This window comes from Piliocolobus tephrosceles, chromosome 4, assembly GCF_002776525.5.
Source record: "Piliocolobus tephrosceles isolate RC106 chromosome 4, ASM277652v3, whole genome shotgun sequence".
NCBI lineage: Eukaryota > Metazoa > Chordata > Mammalia > Primates > Cercopithecidae > Piliocolobus > Piliocolobus tephrosceles.
Window position 1 is genome coordinate 116,534,548 of NC_045437.1, and position 10,767 is coordinate 116,545,314.

Here is a 10,767-nt window from a genome sequence, read left to right on the forward strand (position 1 = left end):
CATTTTCTGCACACGTGTGAAGAATGGTGTAGCTTGATTACACTTGCAGAAACCCCAATTACTTCACCTTTCCTCCCTACCAATCATCTTTCCCCACACTTTAAACCACCCTGCTTTCTATTCCTTAAATACCCTCAAGCCCTGTATTTGGGGAGGTGGATTTCAGGTTTATTCTCCTGTCTTCTCACACAGTAGCCTTGCAAATGAAATCTTTTCTCCCTTGCAAAACCCATCACCTCAGTGATTGGCTTTCTGCCTGAGGGCAGAATGAACTTGGTTAGTTAACAACTGTAGAAGTTCGCATATCATTTGACTATGTCACCATTTTTTATCCTTTCCACTTATTGATGGACATTTAGTTGTTTCCAGTTTGGTTCATTATTAGTGTGGCTAAGAAGAATCTCATACATACCTTTTGTGGAAACAGGTTGTAGGCTATATATGTTAGTGTGGAGTTGCTTAGGGTGTTCATACGTCCAGCTATAGGTGCTGCTGACAAACAGGTATCCAAAATGGTTGTACCAATTTACACTCCTCCAGCCAAGTATGAGGGTTCCACTTGCTCCACTTCTTCACCTCCATTTGGCATTGTCGTCTTCATTTTAGCTATTCTCATGGATATGTGTATTAGAGTTTTCCAGAGAAGCAGAAGCAAAAGACTCTGTGTGTGTGAGAGAGAAAAAATACAAGGTACACCAGCAAACTAAGAGATCTAGGGAAGAGTTGATGCTGCAGTTCCAGTCTAAAGGTCCTCTGCTGGCAGAATTCCCCCCTCTTCAAGTGAGCCCAATCTTTTTCTTCCAGGCTGATATGGTTTGGCTGTGTCCCCACCCAGTCTCGTCTTGAATTGTTGTTCCCATGATCCCCACGTTGTGGGAGAGACCCAGTGGGAAGTAATTGAATTGTGGGAGAAGTTATCCCCATGTTGCTTTTCTCATGATAGTGAGTGAATTCTCACAAGATCTGATAGTTTTATCAGGAGCTCTTCCACCTATTGCTCAGTATTTCTCTTTGCTGCTGTAATGTGAAGAAGGACATGTTTGCTTCCGCTTCCACCATGATTGCAAGTTTCCTGAGGCCTCTCCAGCCGTGCCAAACGGTGAGTCAATTAAACCTCTTTATTTTATAAATTACCCAGTCTTGGATATGTCTTTATGAGCAGTATGAGAATGGACTAATACACAGGCCCTCCAATGAGTGGATGAGGCTCACACATATTATGGAGGGTAATCTGCTTTACTCCAAGTCTACTAGCTTAAATGTTAATCTCATTAAGAAAAAAGAAATACCTCACAGAAACACACATCACTGTCTCGTTAGGGTTGGTAACTGGCACTTTGCTTTGTCTGAGAAGATCTTGGTTCCCTGTTTGCTGTTGTTTGTTGTGGATGTGCATCCATGTCTTTGCATGAAAGGTTATATTATCCAGTCTTCACATCCAGCTTGTTTTTGTCTTTCTAGGGTATATTTGCTTAGAGATTCTTTGCAGTCCACCTGTTGAATCCCGTTTCCACTAGGACACTGCCTCCTTTTCCACACTAGATGGCCTCTTAAGCCCAGATTTGCCTCACTTTCACAAACATTAGTAGCACTGCCAGACTTGGATGGAGGGTGATGGGTCCCAAATGAAACACCCCAGCCATGTGGGAAGGCTGGGAGGGGGTCGTGCCCAGGGACCTGTGGAGCATGCCTCTCACAGGGTGGTGCTGCTGGAGAGCCACTGAACTGCCATCCTCCCCTCTTAGTCTCAAGCTGCCCTCAAGGGTTTTTCTCCCTTCAGGCACTCATGACACTTTCTATGGGTTGACGCAGGAACCCAGGATAATGTGAAAGTTGGCATCTACTTCACTGTCACCAGTGGAGCAAAAGTTCATGATGTGAGTGTCCACATGCTGTTCGGTTCATCTGAGTGGCAGCTGCAAATTAATCCTGCCTTCTATCTGCCATTTTCCCCCAGTAGGTATTTTTCTATGTGTCCTATAATAATATTGACAATAACTCTGATCAACATATTCTACAAAATATTCTGAAGAAATTCTGAAAGAGAAAACAGCAAAATGATTCTCAGGGCAGTTTTCTGTGTGGTGACTGGCAGCTTGGGGCACAGTCATCAAGGATAAAGAAGTCCATTTCTCTTACCCTCCAGTTGGAGGTTTCTTCACTTCTCTGTGGCCTTGGGGATCATTTCTGCTTCATATTTGATTTCTAGGATATTGCTGGTGATAACCTTTGCACGGATATTGGTTTTAGTTTTCTGTGGGGGAGAGGGAAGCCAGATTGCTTCTACTCTGCCATTTTGGTGACTCGACTCTCAACTTTTCTTCCTTCCTATGTTTTACGTAAGCACATACAGAGTTTTTGGTAATTTTATAGTATATTCTAAGCATCATGAGACATCAGTATTACTATTGTTGTATACGGTCAGGCTTCATTTAGGTTTACTGATATATTTACTCTTTCCGTTGCTTTTCATTCATTTTTTTTAATTTCATTCATTTTAAACTGTATATATATGTGTGTGTGTGTATATACATACATACATATATATATATATATATATATATATATATATATATATATATTTCTGCTGGGTATTGAACTCGTGTTGCCAACTATCTTCTTTCAGCACTTTGAAGATATTCTATTGTCTTCTTGTTGCTGGTATTGCTTTTGAGAAGTCAGCTATTAGTCATATTACTGCCCTTTTCAAAGTAATATGTCTTTTTTCCTCTGCATGTTTTTCAGATTTTCTTTTTTCATTGCTTTTCAGCAGTTTCAACATGAAGTGACTAGGTGTGGAGTTTTTGTCTCTACTCTGTTTGGGCTTATTGGTGCTTCTTGAATATGCAACTTGATAGCACTTCTCAGCTTTGGTAAATTCTAGGCCATTTTTCTTCAGCTATTGCCTCTGTTCCATTCTTTGCCTTCTTTTCTGAGACTCCACTACACATACGTTAAATTGTTTTACTCTGCTTCATAGATGTCTTCTGCTCTTCTGTAGTTTCCACACTTCTTTCTTTTAATCTTCTGTCTGATTATTTTCTACTGATTTATATACCAGTTCACTAATCTTCTCTTCAGCACTATCTAATCTGCTATTAAACCCTCTATTAAGTTCTTTTATTTTGTTATGTTTTTGAGACAGGGTCTCACTCTGTCGCCTAGGCTGGCATGATCATGGCTCACCGCAGCCTTGAACTCCTGGGCTTAAGTAACCCTCCAATCCTGCCTGCTGTGTAGTGGGACCACAGGCACGTGCCACCATACCTGGCTTAACTTTTGATTTTTTTATACAAACAGGGTTTCACTTTGTTGCCAGGTTTGAACGCCTAGGCTCAAGTGGTCTCCTGCCTTTGCCTCCCAAAGTGCTGGGATTACAGGTGTGAGCCACCACACCTAGCCTAAGTTCTTAATTTCAGTTATATGTCCCACTGCTGGAATTTCCATTTCCATTTTGCTAAGTTTCTTTTTTTTTTTTTTTTTGAGACAGAGTCTCACTCCATCGCCCAGACTGGAGTGCAGTGGCGTGATCTCAGCTCACTGCAAGCTCCACCTCCCAGGTTCATGCCATTCTCGTATCTCAGCCTCCCCAACAGCTGGGACTACAGGCACCTGCCACCACGCCCAGCTAATTTTTTTGTATTTTTAGTAGAGATGGGGTTTCACCGTGTTAGCCGGGATGGTCTCAATCTCCTGACCTTGTGATTTGCCTGCCTCGGCCTCCCAAAGTGCTGGGATTACAGGCATGAGCCACCATGCCTGGCCCATTTTGCTGAGTTTCTTATTCATAATTCCTTCAGAATATTTTCTAGAATATATTGATCAGAGTTATTGTCAATACTATTATGGGACACATAGAAGAAAACCTACTGGGGAAAAAATGACAAGTAGGAGGCAGAACTAAAACTGTAGCTCCCACTCAGATGAACAGAGCAGCATGTAGAGACTCACATCATGAACTTTTGCTCCAAGAACTACTGCAGGAACATACCAGGAAAACAGAGAATTCACAGATCCTTTGAAAGAAGCGCTTGCTGCTGCAAACTCTGTGAGACAGCTGAAAAGCTGTGAGTGCCCAACGTGTGAGAGGGGGAAAGTTCACCTCCAGACACACATCCTCCCTGGGAAACCTGGAAATCGAGATCTCAGGAAAAGGATATAACCTTACCTAGAGCTGGAATGAATTTAGGGAGCTGAGCAAAATATAAAAGTAGAAGCAGCAGCAGAAAGAGCCCTCAAGGTACTCCTGGTTCCCCAGGAAGCCATTTCTGACTTTCTCTCATGGGGTCCTTGGGGAGGGCTGCCAGTGGAATTGGGGAAGGACCACAGGGAGAAGGAAACTTCCAGCTGAACTTTTGTTATACTTTCGACCAAGCATGAATTTTCCAGGGCAGAATCAAGCGGGGAGGAGGAGGGTGAATGGGAAGTGCAGATATGAGCACAGAAGCTGCAGCAAGCAGAGAAGGGTGAAGCCTCTAAGCCCTGCTTGTTTTCTTAGCAGAGAGGCTTGCAGTCTGGGGTAAGATCTCAGCCCTGCTCACTGGCCACCTGGATATAAACTTTGTGTGTTGCTGGTGGGGCAGGCAGGGAGTGAGACTGGCCTTGCTGACTGCGTGGGAGCTGAGTGAGGCCCGTCATGGCCAGCTTTCCCTGACTTCCCTGGCAACCTGGATGATGCAGTGGAGGCAGCCATAATTCCCCTGGGAACATAACTCCATTGGCCTGAGACCTACACCCAATCACCACAGCAGCCACAGCAAGCCCCTCCCCCTGCCCAAGCCCCTGCCCAAGAAGAGCCCTGCCCCCACCTGATCGTCTTTCTCTACTCACCCTGGTAGCTGAAGACAAAAGATCTTAACTTGTGGGATCTCTTTGACCCTGCCCATTGCCTGAGAAAGCCAAATACTTATCCAGGTGACTTTAGGGCAAGCTTGCATTCCCCCTATGCCACCTCCTGCTGGTGGTCAAGCAACTCATGCTGTTACGGCAACTCATAAAAACCCTTCTCCAAGAAGGGAGAAGACAACAACAAATTCTACTGTCTGCAACATACTGGATAACCAGAGGTCTTGAGTCTGTCCATGTGACAACTTCACTGCTAATACAACCAGCATTCAAGAGGGCTAGCACACTAAACAAAACTACAGCTAAGGATCCTCACCAAGGACCCTCACCAGAGCAGGAGCTGGTATCCACAGCTGAGAGACCTGAAGACGGATCACATCACAGGACTCTTTGCAGACACTGAGCCTGGTAGCTCAGCTGAGTGGCTAGACCCAGAAGAGCAAAAACAATTACTGCAGTGTGGCTCTCAGAAAGCCCCATCCCTAGGGGAGAGAATACCACATTAAGGACCCATGGGACAAAAGAATCTGAACAGCAGCCCTTGAACCCCAGATCTTTCCTCTGACATAGTCTACCCAAGTAAGAAGGAACCAGAAAAACAATTCTGGTCATATGACAAAACAAGGTTTTTTAATGCCCCCCAAAGATCACACTAACTCACCTGCATTGGATCCAAACCAAGAAGAAATCTCTGAATTGCCAGAAAAAGAATTCAGAAGGTCAATTAACTGAGCTACTCAAGGAGGCACCAAAGAAAGGTGAAAAATAACTTAAATTTTTTTTTAAATAAATAATACAGGACAGGGATTTTAAAAACTCCAGAGAAATAGACAGCATAAATAAAAAAAACAATTACAACTTCTGGAAATGAAAGACACAGAGAAATGCAAAATCCACTGGAAAGTCTCAACATAGAATCAAACAAGTAGGAGAAAGAACTTCAGAACTTGAAAACAGGGCTTTCAAATTAACCCAATCTGACAAAGAAAAAAGAATTTTTTAAAAATGGACAAAGCCTCCAAGAAATTTGAGCCGATGTTAAATGACCAAATCTAAGAATAGTTGGTGTTCCCAAGGAAGAAGAGAAATCTGAAAGTTTGGAAAACATGTTTGAGGGAATAATCAAGGAAAACTTCCCTGGCCTTGCCAGGGATCTAGACATCCAAATACAAGAAGCTTAAAGAACACTTGGGAAATTCATCACAAAAGATCACATAGGCACATAATCATCAGGTTATCTAAAGTCATGATGAAGAAAATAATCTTAAGTGTTGTGAGGTAAAAAGCATCAGGTAGCCTACAAAGGGAAACCTATCAGATTAACAGCAGATTTCTTAGGAGAAACCCTACAAGCTAGAAGGGATTGGGGTCCTTCCTATCTTTAGCCTCCTTAAACAAAACAAATATCAGCCAAGAATTTTGTATCCAGCAAAACTAAGCTTCATAAATGAAGGAAAAGTATTTCTCAGACAAACAAATGCAGAGAAAATTTGCTATTACCAAGCCAGCAGTACAAGAAATACAAAAAGGAATTCTAAATCTTGAAATAAAACTTCAAAATATGCCAAAATAGAACCTACTTAAAGCATAAATCTCACAGGGCCTATAAACAGTAACACAAAGAAACACCAAGGTATTCAGGCAACAACTAGCATAATGAATAGAATAGTACCTCACACCCCCATATTAACATTGAATATAAGTGGCCTAAATCCTCCACTTAAAAGATACAGAATGGCAGCATGGGTAAGAATTCACCAACCAAGTATCTTCTGTCTTCAAGAGACTCACCTAATATATAAGGACTCATATAAACCTAAGGAAAAGGAGTAGAAAAAGATATTCCATGCAAACGGACACCAAAAGTGAGCAGGAGTAGCTATTCTTTTAGACAAAACAGACTTAAACAGTTAAAAAAGACAAAGAGGGAAATTATATACTAATAAAAGGACTAGTCCAAAAGGAAAATATCACAATTCTAGATATATATGCACCTAACACTGGAGCTCCCAGATTTATAAACGATTACTACTAGACCTAAGAAATGAGACAGATGGCAACACAACAATAGTGGGGGACTTGAGTACTCCACTGACAGCACTAGACAGGTCATCAAGACAAAAAGTCAACAAAGAAACATCAGACTTAAACTATACCGTAGAACAAATGGACTTAACAGATATTTACAGAACATTCTTTCCAACAGCTGCAGAATATACATTATATTCATCAGCACATGAAACATTCTTCAAAATAGCCCGTATGATTGCCCACAAAACAAGTCTCAATAAATTTAAGAAAGTCAAAATTATATCAAGTACTCTCTCAGACCACAGTGAAATAAAATTAGAAACTTCAAAAGGAACTCTCAAAACCATGCAAATACATGGAAATTAAATAATCTGCTCCTGAATGATCACTGAGTCAACAGTCAAATGAAGATAGAAATTAAACATTTTTTTGCACTGAATGATAATAGTGACACAACCTATGAAATTGTCTGGGACTACAGCAAAAGTGGTGCTAAGAGGAAAGTTCTTAGCATTAAATGCCTACATCAAAAAGTCTGAAAGAGCACAAATAGACAATCTAAGGTCACCTCAAGGAACTATAGAAACAAGAACAAACTAAACCCAAACCCAGCAGAAGAAAAGAAATAACAAAAATCAGAGCACAACTACATGAAATTGAAACAAAAAAAATACAAAAGATAAATGAAACAAAAAGCTGGTTCTTTGAAAAGATAAACAAAATTGATAGACCATTAGTGACATTAACCAAGAAGAGAGAAGATCCAGATAAGTTCAATTAGAAAAGAAGCAAAAGATATTACAGCCTATACCACAGAAATACAAAAGATCATTCAAGGCTACTATGAACACCTTTACATGCACAAACCAGAAAACCTAGAGGAGATGGATAAATTCCTGGAATATACAACCCTACTAGATTAAACCAGGAGGAAATAAAAACTCTGAACAGGCCGGGCACACTGGCTCATGCCTGTAATCCCTGCACTTTGAGAGGCCAAGTCAGGCGGATCACTTGAGGTCAGGAGTTTAAGACCAGCCTGGCCAACATGGCTAAACCCTGTCTCTACTAAAAATACAAAAATTAGCCAGGCATGGTGGCAGGTGCATGTAATCCTAGCTACTTGGGAGAGTGAGGCAGGAGAATCACCTGAACCTGGGAGGCAGAGGTTGCAGTGAGCCAAGATGGCACCACTGCACTCCAGCCCAGGGGACAGAGTGAGACTGTCTAAAACAAACAAACAAAAAAAAACTGAACAGACTAATAACAAGCAGAAAAATTGAAATGGTAATTTTAAAATGGCCAAGAACAACAACAACTCCAGGAGCAGATAGTTTCACAGCTGAATTCTATCAGACATTCAAAGAAGAATTGGTACCAATACTATTGACACTTCCAAAACATAGAGAAAGAGAGAATGCTCCCTAAATCATTCTATGAGGCCAGTATTACCCTAACACCAAGACCAGAAAAGGACATAGTAAAAAAAGAAAACTACAGACCAATATTCCTGATAAACATAGATGCAAAAATCCTCAACAAAATACTAGCTAACCAAATCCAACAACATATCAACAGGATAACCCACCATGATCAAGTGGGTTTCATACCAGGGATGCAGGGATAGTTTAACATACACAAGTCAATAAATGTGATGCACTACATAAACAGAATTAAAAACAAAAATCACACAATCATCTTAGTAGACACAGAAAAAGCATTTGACAAAATCCAGCATCACTTTATGATTAAAACCCTCAGCAAAATTGACATAGAAGGGACATACCTTAAGGTAATAAAAGCTATCTATGACAAACTTACAGCCAACATTATACTGAATGGGGGAAAGTTGAAAGCATTCCCCCTAAGACCTGGAACAAGACAAGGATGCCCACTTTCACCACTTGTATTCAACGTAGTACTAGAAGTCCTAGCCAGAGCAATCAGACAAGAGAAAGAAATAAAGGGCACCCAAATTGGTAAAGAAGAAATCAAATTGTCACTGTTTGCCAATGGTATGATCATATACCTAGAAAACCCTAAAGACTCATCCAGCAAGAACCTAGATCTGATAAATGAATTCAGCAAAGTTTAAGGATATAAAACCAATGTACACAAATTAATAGCACCGCAATACACCAACAGAAACCGAGCTGAGAATCAGAACATAATCAGAACCCCTTTTACAATTGCTGTAAAAAATAAGTAAAAAATACTTAGGAATACACCAAGGAGGCGAAAGACATCTATGAGGAAAACTACAAAATGCTACTGAAAGAAATCATAGATGGCACAAACAAATGGAAACACATCACATGCTCATGGATGAGTAGAATCAATATTGTGAAAATGATCATACTGCCAAATTCAAAGCAATTCCCATCAAAATACCATCATCATTCTTCACAGAACTAGAAAAAGTAATCCTAAAATTCATATGGGACAAAAAAAAAAATCTGGAGGCATCACATTACCCGACTTCAAGCTATACTATAAGCATATAGTCACCAAAACAGTATGGTACTGGTATAAAAATAGGCACATAGACCAACAGAACAGAATAGAGAACTCAGAAATAAAGTCGAATACAGCCCAGCTGATCTTTGACAAAGCAAACAAAAACATAAAGTGGGGAAAGGACACCCTATTCAACAAATGATGCTGGGATAATTGGCAAGCCACATGTAGAAGAAGGAAATTGGATGCTCATCTCTCACCTTATGCAAAAATCAACTCAAGATGGATCAAGGACTTAATCTAAGTCCTAAAACCATAAATATTCTAGAAGATAACATTGGAAAAAACCCTGCTAGACATTGGCTTAAGCAAAGACTTCATGACCAAGAACCCTAAAGCAAATGCATCAAAGATCAATAGATGGTACTTAAGTAAACTAAAAAGAAAGAAATAATCAGCAGAGTACACAGACAACCCACAGAGTGGGAGAAAATATTTACAATCTATACTTCCAGCAAAGGACTAATATCTGGAATCTATAAGAAACTCAATCCAGCAAGAAAAAAAAAACAAATAATCCCATCAAAAGGTGGACTAAGGACATGAAGAAACAATTGTCAAAAGAAGATGCACAAATGGCCAACAAACATGAAAACATGCTCAACATCACTAGTGATCAGGGAACTGCAAATCAAAACCACAGTGTGATACCACCATAGTCCTGCAAGAATGGCCATAATTTAAAAATGAATAATGTTGCTGTGGATGTGGTGAAAAGGGAACCAACCCTTTTACATTGCTCATGGGAATGTGAACTAGTACAACCACTATGGAAAACAGTGTGGCGATTTCTTAAAGAACCAAAAGTAGCCGGGCGCTGTGGCTCAAGCCTGTAATCCCAGCACTTTGGGAGGCCGAGGCAGGTGGATCACGAGGTCAGGAGATCGAGACCATCCTGGCTAACATGGTGAAACCCCATCTCTACTAAAAATACAAAAAACTAGCCGGGCGAGGTGGCGGGCGCCTGTAGTCCCAGCTACTCCGGAGGCTGAGGCAGGAGAATGGCGTAAACCTGGGAGGTGGAGCTTGCAGTGAGCTGAGATCCGGCCACTGCACTCCAGCCCGGGATAAAGAGCAAGACTCTGTCTCAAAAAAAAAAAAAAGAACCAAAAGTAGATCTACCATTTGATCCAGCAATCCCACTACTGTATATTTTCCCAAAGGAAAAGAAGTCATTTTATTTTGAAAAAGACACTTGTACATGCATGTTTATAGCCATACAATTTGCAATTGCAAAAATATGGAACCAGTCCAAATGTCTATTCAACAATGAGTGGATAAAGAAAATGTGGAATATATATATACCATGGAATGCTACTCAGCCGTAAAAAGGAATAAAATAATGGCATTCACGGCAACCTGGATGGAGTTGGA